At 35.5% G+C, this 23,992-nt stretch overlaps 1 pseudogene; it reads right to left on the bottom strand.

Moving 5' to 3' along the window:
• Positions 1-99: 99 nt before the first annotated feature.
• Positions 100-965, bottom strand: LOC102886558 (annotated as a pseudogene).
• Positions 966-23,992: the final 23,027 nt, after the last annotated feature.

The raw sequence follows: 23,992 nt of genomic DNA, 5'->3' as shown, positions 1-23,992 counted from the left end.
AAATAGAGAGACTGAACACAAGAGGGGGAAAAAAAAATACCGCAATTTGCTCCCAGGGACTAGAGAAAATTAAAAAGGTTGGAATCCATCCGTGTTCCATTAGTCATCGTCTTCATCTTCCTCTCCCTCTTCCCCTTCATCATCCTCTTCATTTTCTTCACCTTCATCCTCATCTCCTTCTTCAACAATATCTTCCAACCCTTCTTCTTCTTCTTCATTGTCATCTTCTCCTTCCCCTTCTTCATCATCCATATTGGGAACCAAGTAGTACTGTAATGGTTTGGCCAAATATCATCTTTGATGACTTCTCCTAACTCATCTGCACCTGCATCATAATGGTCAGTAAACCAGGTAAAGAAACTCTCTAGTTCCTCATGCTGTCTTTTCCTGCTGGCTTTATTCTGCATTTGACTTGAACATTTCATCAAATCCTTCCCAGATTTCCCTTTGATTTCAGTGGATTTTGAAGATGGATCATCACTCTCATTCAGATGAAATTCTTTGGAGAGAACTTCATTTTCGAAGTAAGGATTTTCATCAAATTAAAAATCTATTCTGTAACCTGATTTAATATCTTCAAATTCTGTCACTTCAACTCTTGTCAAATAATTCAGTGCCTCTTCATCCTCTTCCCCAATCAGTTCAGACACTTGTGGATGGTTGACAAATGTTGTTACCCCAAAATGTGGGATTTTGGCAATCAATTCTGATTTCTTGTGAAAAAATGGTTGGCGGAGTTTGTTATATTTCTGTTCTACTTTCAAAATCTCCTCACTGGCTTGTTCGTTGTCTATCTATTTCATTTTATACTTCATCAATATGTTCAATTGCTTCTTGCTCTTCTTTTTCTCCATTCAGCAAGTCCAAAGAGGTCACCAGCTTCACCGCGTGAGGGAAGGAGGCAGCATCGGTTTCTTTGTTTGAGGTGGGAGTGAAGACTGTAATTTAGGGACCATGCTTTGAGGAAAGTCTGAGAATCAGACCCAAGGGAAGATGCACATCTGGAAGAAGCTCTGAGAACTGAAGAAAACTAAGTTTTGAAAGAAAAAAAAAGCACTAAGCAAAATATCTTGTTCTTATTAAGAAACAAAATTCCTAAGTTATATTTAAAAGAATATAACTATTCTTTTTATTCATCAAATCCTTCCCAGATTTCCCTTTGATTTCAGTGGACTTTAAAGATGCTTTATAAGAATCTAGCTATGTTAGTTATCTATTATTATGTGACAAATTACTCCCAAATTTAGCAGCTGAAAACAACATAATTTATAATTTCACAGTTTCTGGGTCAGGAATATGAAAGGAGTTTAGCTGGTTGCCTCTGGCCTAAAGTCTCTTATAAGGCCACAGTTAAGCTTTTGTCTCTTTGGCTAGGACTACTTATCTGCAGTGTTAAATGGTGTGAGGGTGTTCATGTGGATGTTGGTAGGCCTTGGTTCCTCTCTAGATAAGCCTCCTCATAAAACTTACCCACAACATGGTAGCTAGCTTCCTCAAGGGTGAGCAATGCAAGAGAAAGTGAGAGAGCACACTCAAGACAAAAGCCGCCATATTTTTATAACCTAAAACCAGAAGTCACATTTCATTACTTCTGCTATACTCTATATATTAGAAGTGAGTCAAAAAGTCTAGTAGAGTCTCCAGGGGAGAGGATTACATAAAAGTATAAGTACCAGGAGGCAGGGATTATTGAGGACCAATTTAGAGCATGCCTATCACGCTAGTATACAAACAAAAAATAATGTCATGCTTTTCTCTCCGGATTCATAAAATTCTCTAATGAACTAGAAATTATATATTTTTCTTCATAAATTCTGAATTTGTATCGTTGGGAAATTATTATGTACATAATTTGATATCATTGAGCTGTAACTAAGAAAGAAGTGCTACAAAATTCCACGGTTTTTTTTAAAGCATGAAGAGTGGAATTTTAGGGATAGAGATAGAAACCATAGAGCTAAAGGTAAAGAAAGACAGAGATAATGATGTAGTATGTACATAGTTATCGACATATAGATATCGAGATACATAGTATATTACCATATCATTAAGGTACAGCAGTAAATAGATTGCATACTCAAAAGTTTAACTGGAAAATAGATTTTAAAAGAGTATTTACAGATGTGTGAGCAGAGTTATGCAATCTAACAAGGAACTAGTGATGATATAGAACCATTACGGTCCCTGAGCCAGAAGAGGCAAGAAGAGGAAAAGGTATTGTCTTAACTAGGTGAAAACTGGAGCCTTGAAAGAGAGAGCGCACATTAAAAGTTATATGCATGTAAAACACTGGGGGATCCTATTTAAATGCAGATTCTGATTTAGCAAGCTTGGAGTGAGCCAGAGATTCTGTGCTTCTAACAAGTTCCTAGGTGATGCTGATGCTGCTGGTCCAAGGATCACACTTGGAATTACAAGGGCCTAGCTACTGAATTACCACAGAACCTCAAGGAGGCAGGGAAGAAATGGAAAGAATGAACACACCGGTCTCTCTTTCCTCTCTGCCCACCTTATAGGAGGTGCCTCCATTGTCTAAATGCAACCAAAAGCCAAAGGCAAAGAAGAATAAGTGATGTAGTCTATAAGGAGAGTCTTCTTGGGGCCCAGAGCAGAGCAGTCAGCCATAAATTAGTTTCCTCGCATGTGTGCACATCAGTACTTAACTAAATACTTGAAAAGTCCCCTTTGTGGATCTTCAGGCTTCTCTCTCTGTTCAGCTCTCTTCTCAGGTAATCTGTCCTATGAACTCTAGCTGCTTCAGTTTTCCCAGATTTTCACCTCTGTCTCTTAAACTCTGGGAATCTGCTAGATTCCACCTAGGTTCCCCTCCCTACACCATGTTTTTGTTATTTCCAGGGTTTTTGTTGTTGTTGTTTTCAAGATTTTTCATTTTTGGATACTTCTAATGTGTTGGTTATTTCCAATATATAGACTGTTGTTATTTCAGAGTAATTCCAGTGTCTGTTACTCCATTTTGGTCAGAAGCAGAAATCCCTCACATATGTTGCAGGAAGTGACACCCAATGGAGGAATTCCAATGCTCAGATAATTTTGTTTGGAGGAAGGAGAATTTATGGCTGGCAGAGAGTGTGGGGCATTCAACAAACAGACTCAAAGCACAATCTCCCCTTGGTTATATTTCTTACAGCTTATATACCCTCCCAGTGTCCATGCAAGGGGTGTGTGATTCCTTTGTCTGAGGTTTTACATGTCTCTCCTTACTCAGCGTAGGGTAGGGGAGCTTCGGGTGGGAGGGTTGCAGGGGAGGAATTTCCAGACCCTTGGTCTTACATACAGGTTGTTTGTTTTGTAGAGTCTGAGACCTTGGTATTATCAGCACTATTATCGGATTCTTGAACAGAGAGACAGGACTCCTAGCTTACAGACAGGGAGCAGCACTCATTGATGTTGCGCCCACTCAGCGGGTTCCTTATCCAAAAGCTGAACTCTAACTGTAACACAACAAACAGTTCCACACAGTCTTGACATTCATACAAGCTACAGAGATAGGGAAGGGGCTAGAGAATCCTTGAGGTGGAGGATGCAGCTGTGGAAAACATGTTAACTGAAGAGCATAGAATGGGGGAAGAGAGAGCAGTTTTAACCAGCTGAGCTGTTATTTCTGCAGGCCCTTTCCTTTGCATTTTTTTTTTTTTTACTTTCAGATGCCTCCTCTCCTCTCTCACATAAATTATTGTTAATTATTTGTTGTTTAATCAGGGGCAGTCTTAGTTACAGAATTAAATTTTTGATATACAGATTGAGTCTAATGGTACTTCTCTTAAGGAGGATGACGCAGGAGGTTAGATAAAGAATTGTTGTGAAATCTAAAGGGCAAGATTATATTAGTGTTATAGCTTTATTATTTAAAGTCAGCAGTGGTATGTATATCAATAATTGAACTCCCAAATTCCTACATTCCTATTCCAATCTCACTTCCTTAGTAGTTTATTCAACACTTATTTAAGGATATTTTATGACCCATCTTGATTCAACTTAAGAATTTGAGATGTCGTATTAGTATAAATAAAATAAATCAAGAAAATGTAATTTAGAGGTAGGTAAAGAAAAGTAAGGTCAAAATAAAAACAATAATACTTCATGTAATATGATGTAAGTCTCATAAAAAATTTCAGATTATATAGTGGTCAGAATAGTGGTGGTTACTTTATGTGGGATACTGATAGGGAATTGATATGGAAGTAATATTCTGGGGTACTAAAAAATATTCTGTATTTTGAACTGGTTGGTGAATTCATGGGCATAAAAACTCACATAACATAACATAACATAACATAACATAACATAACATAACATAACATACATAACATAACATAACAAAAATTTATCAATCTGTACACTTCAGATTTGTGTACTTTATTGTAAGGAAGTTATATCTCCATAAAAAAGTAAGTAAAAGTTATTTGACTTCTGCATATTTGCCACAGATGAAACTGAAATTTACCTCTGAGGTCACCAGCAGTCAATAAACAAAAAAGGGTCATCTATTTAATTTCATAGATCACACTATAGAAAAGATAAAAAGAAACATATTGTGTCACAGTTAACTATAACCAGTTCTTCAAAATATTTAAAAGTTTATAAATAATTGCATAGAAATGTCCACTTTTGATATCTGTGTTCTGGGAGAGGAAGGGAGAAGGAAGTATTGAGTCATATAAATAATATATAAAGTTAGTTAATGAAACTCGCTTAATATTACTTCTTGTACCTTTCTTAAGTACACTCTAAAACCATGTCATAATTATGTTACAGGAAATAGAGGGTCATAGTTATCCTGGGAGTAAACAGGAAATGAATCATCCAGCTATTGTGGAATGTACTGAACATTCCACAAAAATTCCTTTGCCCTTTCTGAAAGGATACCTTGAATCATGGGGCTTATGAACAGCTGTGTAAGATTTCCTGCTATTTCCTGTGTTATTATACACAGTGTTACATTCATGAAACCTCCCTTATTTGTAACCCAATAGGGTAGAGAAAATGTTACTAAGTAATCAGAAATGTCTTGGCCTCTGTCGAAGCACCTATACTCAAAGGCAGAAGAAATGGCTCAAAAATTGAAAAGCATAATTGAAATAGACTGGCCTGGAGGACTTTTAGAGCTATAAAAAAATGTATGATCTCTTGGAATAAATGTGAAGATTTGTGTGTTTGTCAGCATTAAAAACACAATCCTCAAAGCATTACTAATCTGACACCAAGAAAAAATGTCAAACTATTCCTTTCTTACCCATTTTCTCTTCAGAGTTGAGATGATAAAATAAATTTGTTTTAACCTAAGCCATTTAACTAGTTTTAGACAATGTTCAGAGCAGCAAGGAGCTGGTTTCCCATTAGTAAATATTGTGGGGTTGGGTAGGAAGAAGCAGGTGAAAACCAGAAGGAAATTACTTTTAGCACTTTCTTATTCACTAAGATAATTTTGCTGTTCCATGATTTCTGGACTGAAGTTCCATCAACTTTTAATAAATTCATAAAGCAGGAAGCCTTTCTACTATGTTCTCAAAATAATAAATAACAATAATAAGTATTTTAAAACAATAAAGTAATTTAAAAATGAAATTTTTATAATTTTAATAATAATTAAAAGAAAATGGAATCAGCTTTCAGTTTCACAGTTGGTAAAAAGCCACTGCTTTTAATAATAATAACATTTATTGTCAGTGTGAAAAATTTCCTTTTCCTTCCAAAAACATATTTTAACAAAGCTACTCAAAATAATTGCGATCATTGAATGTTTTACGTTTGAGCAAAATTTATGACAAGCACAGATGCAACTATGTAATAATAAAAGACATTGTAGTACATTACTTCAGGCTAAATTGCAATGTCCTTCCTGTGGAATTACAAACTTTACCTCAAGCAGTGAATCATCCTTTTGATCCATTGACATTTGGTATCATACCCTAATCAGATTAATTAGCCTGTGGTTTGCCATGTAACATAACCTCAAACAATCTCTGCAAAAATTACAACTTAAGTAGTATCTTCAGAATCATGGGCCCAATTTTAACATAAATTAGAAGAGTAGCTGGGATAATTTCTTCCTAAGTTTTTCTTCCTTAAGATATTATTTCATACTAATAACTATAGCCAACAGATATCTTTTTAAGAATTGAACGGATCTCAATAAACCCTTTTCATTTGACCTCTCATTATATCTCTTTTTTGCTTTGAAAGAGGTTAAATGTTTTTTTTTTTCCTTTGAAGACAGTCTAACATATTTGTAAGTTGTATAATCCTAGGTTGATTCTTTTTTCCTTTAAAAGAGGGTGATAAGTGGACATGAATATATACAGGTTTATTCATTCTTTGGCAATCATCTGCCTTTTGTTCTTCACATATAATCTCGATTAACTCTAATTGGAGTTTTGCAGTTGCATCAGACAGGGAATTTACCCTTTTAAAGGTAGAAACAGTATTGTTTTAAACAGCTAAGCAGATGGTCAATGCTCACTACCCCTTTTTAAATAAGTGCTGCAGAATCGAAGTGCATAAACAAAAATTCATATCTCATTAATGATGTGGTTGCTCTGATATCACCACCTTAAGAGAAATATTTGGATAATCCTGAGTAATTTATAGGATACAATGTTTGGAAAATATCCAGATCAGCTATCATCTTTGTGTCACAGGTCAGGAAATATTTTAGGGACTCAATTTTGATTGGAAAAAAAGTATATTTTACCTCATCACTTGCCTTAAGTTTCCATTGGAAGTGTTTGCTGCTTACATCATTACTGGTCTACTCTCTGATTTTTCTTTTTGCAGTTTCTGTTGCTATATCTATATATGCCACCTTAATTATCTCTAAAATATCACTTTTATATTTTTACTAAGTTGCTTAAAAACCTTTCTTGCTCTCTTACCAGTCCAGTCATTGCCAGAAGATTAAGTCCTGTCAAATGCAAAAGTAAAACAATTTTGTAATGAGCTTGATGTCTTTTATTCAAGAGAAAATAATCCGTGGATTGGAGAGTGTAGTGCCTCACAAGCAGTAGAGCACTGTTGCTGAGGGGTTTTGAGCAAGAACAATTTTATAGAGCCTTAGAAGAGGCAAAAGGTAAACATGGCATGACTGTCTAGGAGGTCAGGGATTTTGTTATAAGGCTAGTAGGTTTTATATTTTAGGGCGAAGTAAGCTTGCTAAGGTTGAGCTGGAGGATTGTAATTGGTGTATATTAGGTTTCCTTGACAGCTGTTTCCTGTAAGTGCAGGCTGATTTAGGTTTAGATTTGTGACATGGGTCAGGCCACTAGGGCAGCCTCCATTTTGTGGGTTCTGATATACAAATTAACTTTGTTAGTCTGTGGACGAAAAATGGGCCACATACTAAACCTGACAAGCTCAGGGGAGGCCTGCTTAGTGGGCCCACCAAACTCAGAGACTGAAATTAACCACATAGGATGGTCTGTACATAAATTCCTAACTAAAACAGGTCATGGCAGGTAGTTACATTGTGGGCCTGTAGCTTTCTTGACAAAGGTCAATCTTTACCTTACCTGAGTCTGTCTGTTTTTTTTTTTTTGCATCTAAGATAACAGATCCTTCAGGGTACAGCACCAGAGCACAGACCACAGAACCCCTCATGGTTATCTTGTCCTCCATATACCATCTCTATGTGCTGTACATGTTAATTATTCACTATCCTGAACCCATCAATGTAAAAGAAGTATGTGTCTCTCCGTTTTACTTTTTATCTGATCCCAGAGATTTCCCTGCTTTGTTTTCTCCTGTCCCCTTAATCTACCACCAATGGATTTCATGTAACTTTCCTTACACCTCTTCCTTTGATTCTAATTTATAAAATAAGCTGCAAAACTTTCATTATCTGGAGCATTTTCTTAATCTGTTAGGATTTTGCTTCCCGGCAACTGTCGTCAGTTTGGCTCAAATAAACTCATTAAAATTCTCTGCCCGTTCAGATATTTCTTAGTCGACAAGTCCAGACTTCTAAAACTGTATTTCAAGTCCCCTGGCAACCTAATTTCCAACTCTTTCTCTCACTACTTGCCTGTAGTGGCAACCCTTAGCTGTATTTATCCCAATGGTCTCCTAATACATTTCCTATTCCCTTGTAAGAGTCATTGCCTTTAAAACACTTGAACTCTACCTCTTATATAAGCCCTTTCTGGCCTCTCCACCCTGTATTATTTTTGTAATACTTCTAAGAATATATGCTAAATATTTATTTGGCATCTAATCTCATATTGTTTGTAATAGCTTAAATTTGAGTGCTTATATGTATCAAATTCTTTACTTTTTTATGTTGCCTTGATCTGTTATTTAAACTTATATAATTTCATTTCCTCATATTTTTCTTCCACATCTAGAGAGAATCTCTAGATTCCTTTAGAGTAAGCAATAGAACTTTTGTGGTATTCAAACCATTTAACCCAAGTGCAATGAACAAGAAAGATACAATTCATGTCCCAAGGATTTAATATTCCAGTAGGAGAGTGGATAAAGTATACAGAATTAACTTCACAATTGTAATGAATGTTCTGTAGCATAAAAGATCAATATGAGCATTCTTTCAATCAACATGTTTTTATTGTCGAGGAGGAAAAATCAATATATGTTAAGGGTAGAAAATTTTCAAGTGAGCCAACTAGCTAAGTCAGCTACAAGGAAGAAATATCTTTAGATACCAGAAGTTGTCCTACTAGCTTGTGTGTGGTTTAGGAAATGTATTGTATAAGATATGAAGATGGCCAATGTCTACTTCTGTAATCCATTTGCTTGTTAATTAAAGATGTTGTTCCGGGCAAAGATATGCTAACAGCCAACTTCCACTTCTGTAATCTGCTTGCTTGTTCAGGAGACCACCAGGATATGGTCTTAAGCTTTATCAGCTGCCTCCTCTGAAAGCTCGGGCCTGATCTCCTCTAGCCCTGCGTGGTAGAGAGTCAGTCGAGAGTCAGTCGCTGGCCGGCTAATAAAGGCTCATAATTAATCTCAATTGTCTCCGTGGGTCTCGGAATCATTCGCGCCATAACATATACTTTTACCATTCTAGGTTCTTGTCTGAGACCCAACTCCCCAGTAATAAAAGACAGATTAACAGGAGAAAAACAAGCGGAAGTTTAATAATTTGTATACCTCCTGTATACATGGAAGGACCAGGGAAAACTGAGTTACTCTTGGAAATGGCCCATGCCACCACCTACATACCATCTTCAGCTAAAGACCAAAGATGTTGAAAGGGTAGGGGGAAGGGAAGCCCATTTATGGGAAGTTAAGGATGGGGGTTGGCAAAGCACAGCAAACAAGGGTACAGTTATATAGATTTAATTCATTGTGTTCTCCTTTGATAAGAGTTTCTAGAGATTTAATCCTTCTCTTCCAAGTTCAGGGAGAGACACCTTTACAAATAGAGATTTCCCTTATAAATGTAAATATCTCTTACAAAATGGTAACTTCTATTTTGTAAGAGCTTCTCCTGAGAATGCTGGTTTCATAAAAATAACCAGATCAAGATAATCTTTATTCCAAAGAGGCATATTTTGGGGTGGCAAATTCTGTTCCCCTTAACTAACATTCTAATATTTTCTCTAAAGATGAAAAGAATATCTGTTAAATGAAAACCTAAGGAGTAAGATGATAGTCTGCTTTTATGCTTAAATCCTAGGCATTCTTCCAAATCACACTTCCAAATCCAAGTGTGAGCTGCAACTCCCCCTGGAGACTGTTTTTTCATGAATGTCAGCCTTTAATGATCTTTCTCTTTTATAAACTATTAGAGTGGTGTCATACAGATTTACACTTAACAGTTCTATAATAAAATTATTCTATTTGTTTATCTCCCTTAATAAGGACTAAGTTTCCTAAAAGTAAAAACTATTTCTTGTTTATTTTGTACTGTATACAACACTTAGAGAAATTCTGAGTCCAGTACATATGTGCTGATGATATAGGGATGAGGCATGGGAACAAAATATTAAACCAAGTGGTATTCAGAGCCTGCAAGGTACTGCCAGACCACGGAAATCTACAGAACAAAGGAAGATTTCTGCTGGGATTACTAAGGAACTACTCACAAAACATGAAACAAAGTTTTTAAGTTGTACCCTACACAAAATAAACCCAACCATTCATTCCCTAGGGCCAGACCACAGGAACCTGAAGAACAAAGGCTGAGATTGCTGACATGCCTTTAATACTGCATACCCATACCATGAAAGGAAAACAGGAGAACAGAGTCTTTAAACTATAATTAATAGAAACTAAGAATTACATATAAATTGATTTCCCCAAACACTTGGGGTCTCTCTTATCTTGTCTTTGAGAGGAGACCACTCTTGGTCTATGGAGTGTTATCCCTTCTCTAATAAACCTTCCTTTTGTCTCTAACTCTGGCGTGTGCTTGAGTTCCTTCCTGTGATCAGTCAAGGACCCTCCTTCTCTCAGTATAAGACTTGAGTCTCCACTGGGAGGATAGAGGGATTTGCCCTGTCCTGCATTACTGATAAGAATGCTTGATAATCTAAGATATTATTCAGATGAGGTGTAAAAAACCGATAGCTCTTGAGGACAAAATTCAATGAAGTACCTAAGCATTGAAGCAATTTTGGTGAGATTTTAACTCTTGTTAAAAATATTATTAGAATTACAAAGCTTTCTCGATGTGCGAAGAATATTTTAGGGCCTTTTGATGTACATTAGAAATTCATGAATTTCCGTTGTTCATGATCCAGATTTTGCCATTCTACTTACAAAAGGAAATAATTTTCACAATAGCAGGTAAGACTATCTTTGCTGGAACCAAATTTTAAAAATATTGATTTGAAGACCTTCAAAGAAAATTTTCAAGCAGTGCATGAACAGTATTGGAAACTAGTCATAGCCATTTTTCAAGCTTATACTAAAAAAAAAAACAAACACCATTTTCTAGATCACAGTGAAGAGCTAAAAAAAAATGTTGTACACATTGTATACCATTTTTATTTTGGAGAAAGCTAAGTACATAAAAGTAGTATAAAATATCAAACTTGATTTTTAATTATACTCTTTCGCCTTTAAATACAAAAGAATGTGTTGAGACAAAATTAAACTCTCAGGTTTAATAATCATTTTTTGATGCCTTTATTATGTCTGAAGTATAGGTATAAAGGAGCATATAATATTTCATGGTTAAGTCTTTATGCAAGTTTTACTTAACCAAGCAATGAGAAATGACAGGCCTCACCAGACTTGATATTTAAATTATCTTTTTAAATTCCCAGTGCCTCTGCCAGTTATTATGTGCAGAAAATTATGTCAAAGTGGTTGGCAAGTGACTGACATATCAGTTATCCCAAATAAAATAAAATAAGTGCTTAGTCCATATATTTAATACTAAAGTCTTAGATAAATAATTATTATGAAGCCCCAATTCCCATTTACCAAATTGGACATTTTAATCTGAAAATAATTGAAACATATTAAGTGGGGAGTCATATTTCTAAAAAAAAAATTGCCAATGGGAAGACCACAACTGATTTCTCATTTCAGATAAAATAAGCTGATTTTTAGCAATACAGAATAGCACTAAATGTGCAAAATGCACGTGTTTTAACTTTGAAATTAAAAATATTTCATCTTTCCTAATTGGCTTACAACATTGATGCAACATTTAAGTATTCAAGTGTTAACTGAATATTTTTAAAGTTTTTTTTTCCTATGTAAAAGGCATTTGTTTCTCCTTGTTTGCTAGAGAGAAGTTTCAGCACTCAGCAGTGCCTTTGGTTACAGTGAAATTCTACACAGTCATTCACTAAGTGAAAGCCTACAGATTACATATGAATTTGTCTTGCCAAGATGTAGAGTTAATTGTTTGATTTTGAGATGAATGAGGAAACTAAGCATTCTGTAGCTGATTGGTATGTCAAGATTTCTGTAAATGTAGGCTATAATTATTCATGCTTCTTAATCTTTCAGAAGAATGGAACACAATAAAAGTTTGACTACAGCAAAAAAAAGTCACAGAACCTATGCAAATCTGTTGTATGACAGAATAATGAAACAACAACTACAGCCATAATACAAACACTAGTGACAATTAACACTTATTGAGCACTGTGTGTCAGGCACTGTGATTTGAATTTTCCATACATTAACTCATATATTATTCTTCACAGTATTCTGTGAGGAAGACACTGTGTTTATTCTTATGGAGGTGAATAACTTGCTCAAAGTCACGTAATTAGCAACTGAGTATGTATTAAAATCCAAATTCGAAATTCTAAGTTTATAATGACTACGATTCATAACCAGAACATTGCAGAGTGCCTGTAAAAACAGTAGGGACTTTAGAATATTAAGCGAGATAGATTAAATACCACTTTTGTAAATTGGCACATTAAAAAAGAAAGAACATGTTAGGCTATTGAGTAACTTTCTATTATATGCAGATGGCCTCGGTAATTTAAGTCACTGCCATCATTGTTTTATGGTTCAAGGATTCTCTTATAATTATTGTTAAACTTAGTGAAGATGGCCAAAAACTGAGAAAGGCCAGAATGCATTCTAGAAATGGGTTCACTTGTCAAAAAATTTTTTAAACACTGTCTTAAGTCCTATATTAAACACTAGTGATATAACCTGTGTGATTGAACCACTCAAGTGAGAGTTTGTTCACCTGTTCCCAGTTAATCAATGAAACTGACAAAGGGCTATGCTATGAGGAAGGACATGGCTATTATGAGTGGCGCCATCCAGGAGAAGGGCAAGATAGTGCTCAAAATTCGAACTCCTCGATAGCTTATAGACAAGAGGTTTTATAGAGCACAAATCATGAGTAATCATGAGTAATCATGAGTAAGGGGTTTGGGATCATGGGTCTTGCTAATTGGTTCTTGATTAGGTAAGCTGTTAATTTTCATCTTCTAGTTATCAGCTTCCCTCTTGTGCGTCACCTTGTCTGGTTTAAGCGAGATTGCAGTGGGGCGGTTGTTCACTTTGTGGGCTGAAAAACATCTCAACAATGTGTGTCAATAGGTTATCTTGGTGTGCAGAGGTGGAAGCCATACATCTTGTGACTCTTACTCATTGTATGTTATTATTATTTCTGTCTTGGTTATTTATTTTTCCCACAGTCTGACAGGCCCTAGGCTAAGCAATTTCTACAATGGTTAACAGGGTGCTATGTGATTTCCTTCTTCCAAATGTTAATCCAAACTAGTTTACAAACCTATTTTGTATTAAAGATATTTTCTGAGGGTATTAATTCTCCATCTTCACCTGTATAATTCAGAAAGGGTCCTTCCCTTCCTAGAGTTCACAATGGAGCTCTCCCTCCGGAATAAAATGAAGTCTACAAAATTCCTTTCCAGGGAAACTATTATCAAAGCAGAGTCTGTTTCCTTTAAAATGCCCTTCATTTCCTTTTGTCCTAGTGGATACCTACTCATTCATTCACCCTTTAAGAATTTGCTTAAATGTTAACTTCTCTGAGGAGACTTGCTAATGATAACCAATCCCTTCTCAATATCATTTCATAATATACATCAGCCTTGTTACAGCAAAAATATTGTGATTATTCAATTACTTCTTTGAAGGCAAGAGTCATTGTTATTGCTTAACATCGTGACTTAGATTAGTAGGTGCTTTTCTTAAGTTTAAAAACAGACTGGAAAAGAAGGAATCCTGTGTGATTTATTAAGGTAGTGTTTCCAACCCAGAGGAACCTGGTAAGGGAGTTGGGCAATCAGAGATGTGATTTCAGGGAAATTTCTGTGAAAGATAAGATCTGATTCCATAGGGTAACTCTGGAGTGAAAGTTAAGCCTAAGGGTTATCTTTTCCTGTTTTTTTTTTTTTTTTTTTTTGCATTTCGTTTTATATTATTATTAGTTCCAAGTATACAGTATATCGGTTAGACATTTATACAGTTTATAAAATGATCCCCCCAATTATTACCCATCTGGCTCTACACATAGCTATTACATTACTGCTGACTACATTCTCTATGCCACTCTCACCATCCCTGTGACCATCTCTCAACTATTTCTTTAACTCTTCACCCCTTTCTCTCAGCACCCCCCAGCCCCCTTTCCTCTGCCTGTCACCAGATTGTCTTCTGTATTTGTAAGTCTGTTTTCAATTAGTTTGTTCTTTTTGTTCCTTAGATTCCACATATAAGTGAAATCATATGGTATTTATCTTTGTCTGACTTATTTCGTCAGAATTCTATGTCCATCCATGTTGTTGGAAATGATAGAATTTCATTTTTTTATGGTTGAGTAATATTCCATTGTATACATGAGCCATAACTTCTTTGCCCAATTGCCTGTTGATGGGCATTTAGTTTGATTCTGTATCTTGGCTATTGTGAATAATGATGACGTGAACATAGGGGTACATAGATCTTTACGAATTAGTGTTTTGGTTTTCTTTGGCTAAATATCCAGAAGTGCGTTTGATATGTCCAAAGGAAGTTCCACTTTTAATTTCTGGAGGCACCTCCAGACTGTTTTCCATAGTGGCTGTACCAATTTGCAATCCCACCAACAGTCTATGAGAGTTCCCTTTTCTCCACATCCTTGCCAACACTTATTGTTTATTTATTGATGATGACCATTCTGACAGGTGTGAGGTGATATCTCATAGCGGTTTGAATTTGCATTTCTCTGATGGTTAGTGACCTTGAGCATCTTTTCATATGTCTAATAGCCATCTGTATTTCCTCTTTGGAGAAGTATCTGTTCAGGTCTTCTGCCCATTTTTTAATTGGATTGTTTGTTTTTGTTGTTGTTGAGTTCTATGAGTTCTTTATAAATTTTGGATATTAACCCCTTATCAGATATATCATAGGTGAATATCTTCTCCCATTCCGTAGAGTGACTTTTCGTTTTGTTGATAGTTTCCTTTGCTGTGCAAAAGCTTTTTAGTTTGATGTAATCCTATTTGTTTATTCTTTCCCTTGGCTAAAGAGATATATCCAAGAAGAAATAATTAGTAACAATATCAGAGAGATTACTGCCTATGTTTTCTTCTAGAAGTTTTATGGTTTCAGGTCTTACATTTAAATCTTTAATCCATTTTGAATCTATTCTTATATACATGCAGTTCAAGAAGGTGATCAGTTTCATTGTTTTGCATGTATCTGTCCAGTTTTCCCAACACCATTTATTGAAGATATTGTCTTTACCCCATTGTATATTCTCACCTCCTTTGTCATACAGTAAATAAGCATATAGACATGGATTTATTTCTGGGCTCTCTATTCAGTTCCATTGAACTGTGTCTCTGTTTTTATGCCAGTGCCATGCTGTTTTGATTATTGTAGCCTCGTAGTATAGTTTGCTATCAGGTAGTATGATACTACCAACTTTATTCTTCTTTCTCAAGATTGCTGTGGCTATTCAGGATATTTCATGGTTCCATTTAAATTTTTGGATACTTTGTTCTGGTTCTGTGAAAAGTGCCATTGGTATTTTGATAGAGATTGTGTTGAATCTATAGATTGCTTGGGTAGTATGGCCATTTTAACGATGTTGATTCTTCGTATCCATGAGCATTTTTTGGAATAGTTTGAGAATAATAGGTATTAATTCTTTGAATGTTTGGTAAAATACATTGATAAGCCATCTAGTCCAGGACTTTTTTTTTTTTTTTAAAGAAAAGTTTTATTAGAAGGAAAAATACACTTCCAGACATGGAAGTAGGCCTGAGCAAAAGAAGCATGGCTCAAAAGGCCAGGACTTTTGTTTTTTTGAGAGGTTTTTTTGATTACCAATTCAATTTCATTGGTGGTAATCGGTCGGTTTACATTTTCTGTTTCTTCTTGATTTAGTCTTGGGAGATTGTATGTTTCTAAGAATGTATCCCTTTCTTCCAGATTGTTCAATTTGTTAGCATAAGATTGTGTATAGTGTTTTCTTATGATCCTTTGTATTTCTGTGGAGTCCATATTTACTTCTACTCTTTCATTTCTGATTTTATTTATTTGGGTCCTCTCTCTTTTTTTTCTTGATGAGTTTGGTTAAGGGTTTATCAATTTTGTTTATCCTTTCCAAGAACCAGCTCTTGGTTTCATTAATCTTTTGTATTGTTTTTCAGACTTTATTTTGTTTATTTCTGCTCTGATCTTTATTATTTCCTTCCTTCTACTCACTTTGGGCTTTGCTGTTCCTTTCCTAGTTCTTTTAAGTGTAAAGTTAGACAGTTTATTTGAGCTTTCTCTTATTTCTTGAGGTAGGCCTGTATTGTTATAAATTTCTCTCTTAAGGCCTCTGGATTATCTTGACCCAAAAAAGGAAAACAGGGTTTTCATGCCCTGTCAGTCAAACAGAGACTTTAAATTCCCATGTACTTTCGGCTCTGTGTATGAACTAAAGCAAAGAGGCACCAATAGCCCAAGGGCAATCCTGCGGAAAAGACCCAAAGTTTCTGGCTGTTGGAAGCAAAAGCATACCAAAGGGTACAAAGGTACACATGTACATGGTAAAAAGGAATCTGAGGGATCTGGGCACAGCAATGATATTATCAGCTACAATGCACAATATTTGTTTCATGAATTAAAGAATGAATGATCCATTCTCAACTCAGGCCAAGGTTGTATATCTGAAATAGGTTTCATGAAGCCTCAATGGGCTAGGAGTCAAGGTTTAGGTATGGATGAGAAACCAGGCAATGCCAATTAGACTATTGACATTGATCTCTCTCAACCTGCTGCTTCCTTATTCAATTTCATTACATTATCACCACCTCTCTCAATTGTCCACTGCCAGGTAGAATAGGTGCTGCAAAGGAGCAATTACAGAAGTGGGAATACTATCTGACACAAGTAGTTTCTAATCTAGTCTAGACAGCTGAAAGTCGCAATCTAGGTCCAAGGCCACGCATTCTCAGAATCTTTTTATCCAAAAGAAATAAAAATTACTCTGAATATAAGTTGAATTTAGAGACATTTATTTTTCTCTCTCTCTCCTATCTTGTACAGTTATCATATTCGTTAGCCATACAACTCCCTATCCAAGGAAACGTATACCCAAATTGCGACTTTCCATTTTAGCCCAATAGGTTTTATTCTCTAGGGGCATGGCATAACAATGGGAATAGTATGCATAAAATATTATAGTCACAATGTAATACTCACAAAGCCTCTTATTTCTCAATTACTTCCTACCATAAAGCAGACTCCAAATGTTATACCTTTTTCCTCATACTCAGTAAATCTGCATAACAATAATTTATCAGCTAAGATTTTCACTATGAGTAAATATTGATAATATTACTGGACAGAAAATGTCCACTTGGCAGCAGCAGAGTCACATATTGAACACCAAGTTCTGCAATGGAGAAATTATGGTCACTTTATTTGCAGAGCACTAAGGAAGGAGAATGGGAAGCTGTATTGCTTAAAGCCCCAATTCCCCAATTGGAGGGCTTTAAGAAGTTAGGGGGAACAGTTATGAGGAAGCACTGGCGAGTTGAGTTTGATTGGAGAGTTTTGGAACTTGGCCATTTATGGAAGCATTGGATCTTCTTGTACAACAGATCCTTTGCTTCAGAAAAGGTTCCAGTGCTCAAGTTCTAGTCAAGTCGCAATCCTTTGGTTCTGTGGAGCAGAGCACAAGACTTTGGTTCTGGGTACAGCTGGAGGACAGAGGTGGCACATACGTGATGCTGTCTCTGTAAAATGACTCAAAAATTGTTATTAGTTACTTATCAGCTTTAAGAGAACAGAACTAGTTTAAGCTGGTCAATGTGATTTGTTTGCTGTTTCAATTGTTTAATCTTGCCTCTGCCGTGTATTGGAAGAATTATCTTACACAAGTCATTTCATGTAAGCTTTAGTGTCTTCATGTATAAAATAAAAATGATCATAATAATCCAACTGGCAACATTATATGAGCATTAAATGAGACAATCTGTATAAACTCCTGTCTGCTGAGCTTAACATAGAGGAAACAGCCCATAGATAGCAGCACATTACCAGCACAAGCCTCTAACTTTTTCTTTTTTTTTAAACTATCTTTCAAGCTATAGTAATCTAGGCATAAAGGTCTACAAATTTTGCCACAGAACAGGGTACTAATCAAATTTCTAAGTTCACTTAGTGTGTCAATTCAGGGCCTCCAGGAATTAGATGCCAAGATGGAATAAGAAGTATTGGAATGTGATAAAGACTCTCCTGGACCAACTTTAGTTAGGCTCCTCTGAGCACTCTTTTCTGCTAGGTCTCATTGTCTTTGGCCTACTCAGTCCAGTTTTAGTAAGAATTCTGCTAAGTCAGTTTAGTGAGATTCCCTCCACCCTTGATATCTGATCGCCCTGGTAAGAATCAGCAAGAATCCTGTTAAGTCAGTTTAGCAAGCAACCTCCTACCCTTGATGTTCTCCTCTTAGTAATTTTCCATCCACTGATTCCCCTCATTCTGCTCATTGTCTTTAAATCCCCAACTGTCTTTGCTGTATTCAAAATTAAGCCCAATCTCTCTCCCCTATTATGATAGTGTTGACATCTATCACAGAACTCCTGAATAGTCTTCCTTACCATTTTAATAATAGTCAGAATTATTTTGTTTCACAAGTGAAACTTATGTAACATGAGGGGTGGGGGAGCAGGAGTAGGCAGAGAAAGCCTTCAGATCATGATACAGGTCTGACACCCATGAAGGGAGAAGAGGAAAATAGGAGGAGGGGATTGGAAGATCTTCAGACCACAATGCAGCTCTGGAAAAGTTTCAACATTCCAACAAAGAGTTCCAGAATAAAGATTATCCATAGACGAGTCATTGCATTGGGCAGAAATCGTCAGACCCAAAGATCCCTACTGGGATCGGGGATGGGATGTGGGAGAAACTTCTTAGGGATAATATCCTTGGCTCAAAAGTCTACAGCAAATCCTGAATCCTGAGGGCACTACAGCTAAAAACTCTAAGTTTATTGCACTCCTCACAGCAGCTTTTCTCTTCAAGGGAAATCTGAGCAGGTGCCACACTTAGCCAGATGCTCATGCTTTTTGTTTAGGTGACAATGTAATATAATCGAAAGCAATGCATTTGAGCCTGTCGCTTACTAACTGTGTGGTCATGAGAAAGCAATTGAAACTCTCTGAGCTCAGAGAAAATATATGACAGTGACTATTCCAGGGTAATCATGAGATCTGTGGTTATTCATTATAGTCTGAGGCCATGAATTCTAACAATGAGGTTATTACCAAAGTTTTCTTTCCTTCTTTCTCCATTTCTAAGCCTGATTCTTTCACATGCTTATAAAGCCTTGATATACCCATTATGAAAGTAAGTGCTTTTTTGTTCTTCTTTCTCTATTTCCCCTGCTTTTAGTTTGTGCTAATACTAATGGCTAATAACTTGCCCCAATCAAGGCAGGTTAGGTTATATTGCAGTGACAAACATCCTGAATATCTCAGTGGCTCAGTCATTCTACATGACCATCAAAGGTTAGATGCAGCTATGCTCTACACTGAGGGAGCAGCCTCAGTCTGGAATAGTGTTGGTCATTGTGGCAGAGTGATAAAGAACATATGACATTCAGTCTTAAAATTTGTACTAAAAAGTGACATATCACTTGGCCAAAGCAAATCATATTACCAAGCAAAACTTTTGTCAGTAGAGCATAATGCACAATCTTTTTATAGGATGATTCATTAATAAAATCTACTACATAGTGCCGTTTTCATACCTTCAGCCTACAATCTGAATGTCATTTTTTCCTTACAATGTATATTCTGGTATTAGTACTTCAGTTTGTATAGTTAACAGAAACTAAGAAATTAACTGAGTGTGTCTCTGTTAAGAACTTCTGAAACTCCTTACTTGAGCTCTATCATTTGTTTACCTTCTTATCACTGCAGCACCTTAGCAAATATATTCTAAAGACATCATGGGCTCTGTATGAAATAAATTAATCATTCATGTGATTTTGACGGGCTTCTCTTCTTTTTGCAGTTATAGCAGCCAAACAAGGTCACTACTATAAGATTTATTACAAAATATCTTACTGACAGTTGATTTTTCTCCTTCTAAATTTTACTGTGATACATTAGCCTATGGATTTTTACTTTTTTTTTTAAGAGGAAAATAAAATAGCACTCTATCTGTCCTAATTCTGTGACAACCAGGCAATGTAAGAGGAAATCCAGAGGGGATGAATTTTTTTATGTTCTAATATCTCCTTGGTCACAGATGTGAGATAAATCAATAAAGCCAGTGGTTCCAGCAATAATTGCCATTGGTACTAGTACTAGTTAAGTTAGAAGTGTACTAAAATTTCTAATTTACAGTAGTGTGTGTTTGTATCTCTTCTTGGACTGGCCTCTCCCCAGTTTTCACTAGAATGAGTTTGTAATTCTATGGTTGAGTATACAATGCTAATTTACTGAAGTAATAGAGGGTTTGAAAAATTTCAAAGATTAATTTATATAATATAAGGCACTTTTTCTATTGTGTGTGTTTTTTGGGGGGTATATAAATAAAACTTTGTTATACAAATCAAATATTTAACTTAATAAGAAGATATTTGAAAGGTGATTGGCTTTTTTATTTTAAATACTAGCTATCATTTCCTTGTATTTTTAATTTTGAAATCTCATTTTTAAATTCTGACTTTTATTTTGTCTTTTGTTACAACTATAACTGCAGTTCTCAAACTATTCACCAAGATAACCCAGGACACTAAGAGATGTTTTAAATTTTGAAAAGTCTAGCAACATCTATCAGACACGGTGCAAACTACTAGGACAAAGTAGTTTGCACTTTTATCATTAGATCACATGAAATTCCCTTTGATTATGTTGTGGAGGGAGGATACTTTTTCTCCCACCTTGTAAGTTTTTCTAGGGCTAATCATCAAATTAACAGGAGAAAATTAAATTTTAATATGCGCATGGGGAATTCACATAAGCATGAAAATTCTAAAGACAGTGAGGTAAAATTGGGTATATATGTAATTTTGGACAAAGGAGAAGGGGGATAGGGAGTCTGAGATTTCAAAAAAAGTAGGCAAATTATAGGTAGTTGGGGAAGAGTAGAATGTACATGGCAGATGAATTTTTGCTAGGCAACCCAGAAACAATGGGAGACGGGCTGATCTAGTTAACAGGCTCCTGCTTGGCACGTTCTTACCATGCTTAATTCAAAATAGGCTAAGGTGAATAAATTAAGATTTCCTTCCTGGAGTGGGTCTCTCCATCTGAATCTCTTGGGAAGGAAAAGAGGATGGTCAAATGTTCTTTCTGAGTCGTTTTTTTCTTAAAAACCAACTTAAAGTCGATATCCTGAAAGGCACAACTTTGGTCCCCTTAAATATTATATCTTTGTAAAGTTGGATTTGGGTAGTTTCTGTAATAAAAAGGAAGTACTGTATAAAAATCAATGCGGGACAATAAATGATGGTAATGTTATCCAAACGGATTCCAAGGTTTGAGGTGTGCAGTGCCCAACAGGCAATGCATCTTGTGGTTATTTATGAATAAAACCAAAGTTCTGTTTTTTTTTCTTTCAATCTATATGTATTATTATATTTTTTATTATTTTTATTTATTCATTTTTACCAAATGGCTACTAAATCTTTAGCACAAAAATACTTATTAAATTGTTTGGCCTTAACAACTCAATAAACAGAACTCTTACATATTTATTTTGGCCCAGGATCCCACATGAAAATATTACTGAAACACTTTGAGCATCTTGGTGTGAGAAAGTTTAGGAACCTCTATACTATATGCATTATCTCCAGTGTAATATTTCAATAAGACAAGGGAGGTAACAGTGGCAAAACTGTTTTTAATTTACTCAAAATTATAGTTGATGTAGTTTCATAAATTTATATAAAATAGTGTGCTGAATATCTTACATCCTCCATGAATCTAAAAAGGAAAACTATCGTTGTAGCTTAATTCCATCTAATAATATAGCCATATATGTTGGACAACAAAAATATTCATACATGTTCATGAAATATGGTTTATTAATGCTTGTTTAATGAGTTGTTTAAGATGTTATTTTGATCAGTGAAATAGACATTGATAATTTCTTTCCTTGAAATCTACCTAGTTACCATCATCATCACTATGACCACCGCCCCCAAGACACACATACACGCAGGAGGCAACCACGTCATTTGGGTGGGGCTAGCCATCTCCGCCCCACCCCCAACACATCCTCCTATTTCCAGTTCTGGACCAAATATTGGTTTAAAGATGATTATGTCGTATGACCTGGTCTAAGTAAAGTGTTGCCCAGGACTTTGTTTTGTGGTTGGAAGAAGAGAAGCTCTCACTTGCTCACTAAGAACTAGGAAGCTTGTGGCCCAGGTAATGTTGGCAGCCATCTTGAAAGAGGTAGGGGAGCTAGTCCCAGCAATAGGGCAACCCCATGAAAGGCAGAGTGGAGACACAAAAAGGAATGTGCTTTTGGTGACTTTTTTATACTGCCGAATCAATTCTAACTTGAAGCCTTCCCTCAATGTACAACCTAAACACCTTTGGAATTTTTAGAATATTGAGCCAATAAGTGTCATCTTTGTTAAAGATTTTTGTTACTTAAAACCAAAAATATTCTGATATAGATGTCTTAGTCTTTTTATAATTGCAAATAAAAAAAGTCTTTAAAAGACTGCTAAAACTCAAATCGGGAATTTTTCTCTGTGGGAAAACAAGTGATTGTCATTCAAAAAATAATAGAAAGTGAGAATGATTCCATATTTCCATGAAAAAAAATCACACTTATTTAGTGTCATGTAATGACTATGTATGTGTCTTTGTGTGCATATGTGTGTATCTATAAATACATAGACTTACTAAAAAAAAAACAAAAAAAAAACACCAAACATTTATTGAGTTTATATCATATGTCAGACAAGATGATCATATTTTAAGTATGTTTTAGGATAGTACTGCTTTATTAAATAAATACCCCCAAACTGTACAAATCCTCTTTGGGTAGAGAAAATATTTTTAAACAATTAATTAAATATTCTCAATTTAAAATTTCCCTGTCACAAGTATATACCAAAAAAAAAAGTTAGGACCATCTAAATCAGTGATTCTCAACTGTGACTGCACATGCCCATGACAGTCCCTGGATATATGGATTTATTTGTCAATATCAAGGTCCAGGCATTATTAACAACTCTCCAGGTGATCCTAAATGTGGAGTTAGGATTGAGGAACTCCATTTTATGTGATGTTATTCAGAGAGTCTAACTTTGCTCCCACTACCTAATTTTTGTTCAACTTTCTCTGCCAGCTTTCTGAACTAGGAATAATCAGCTAACTCCTGTTATCCCGATTCCATCATATGGAAAGTCAAACAACAGCTACATGTTGAATTCTGTCAACAAACGATGCTAAAATATCAAGGTATGATTTTTCTTTCTACATCTTTTTGCAATAATTCACCAACCATCAAGCATCTCCTGTGGATTTTCTGGCATTTAAGAGTCAATACTTAGCAAAACACCATATTATTTCCTTAGCTGGGTCAAAGGGCCTCAGTGAGAAATCTCTTGAGAAGTGTGAGAACAGATTTGGGCATAGACCTTAATTCAAGTAATTTTCCTTGCTGTATCCATGAAGTAACAGTGATTGGATGATTGCTTCTTCCCGTGTTTCCTCCCAGGCTCTTAAAATGCTAAGCATTTCTAATCAAAAGCAGGTAAATTAGTTTCAGTGAAACTGCAGGAGTTTATTCTTAAACACATTACCACAGAAGGTCTGTTGCAAAATGTAACATCTGTGTTTCACTGAAAGAGAAGGTAGGAGAACCATGACTGTTTATAGCTTAGAACATCACCATGTTGTTTTACTTTTGTCTTAATAATGCTTTCTCACTATCTTTCCCAAATTACAGAAATCTCCAGAAGTGAAATAAATTTTGGAGTCATAAGTATTATATCTCATTATAATGAGAAACTAAAAGCTTGCAAAATAGTTTGGCTCCTAATTTTGTGAGATTCAATGGAGATTTTCCGGATACAGTAGAAACAGGATATACTCTCAATTTCTTGTGATCTGAAGCA

Source organism: Pteropus alecto, unplaced genomic scaffold, assembly GCF_000325575.1.
Source record: "Pteropus alecto unplaced genomic scaffold, ASM32557v1 scaffold272, whole genome shotgun sequence".
In the NCBI taxonomy this organism is placed as follows: domain Eukaryota; kingdom Metazoa; phylum Chordata; class Mammalia; order Chiroptera; family Pteropodidae; genus Pteropus; species Pteropus alecto.
This window is presented reverse-complemented; position numbering and strand designations above follow the sequence as displayed.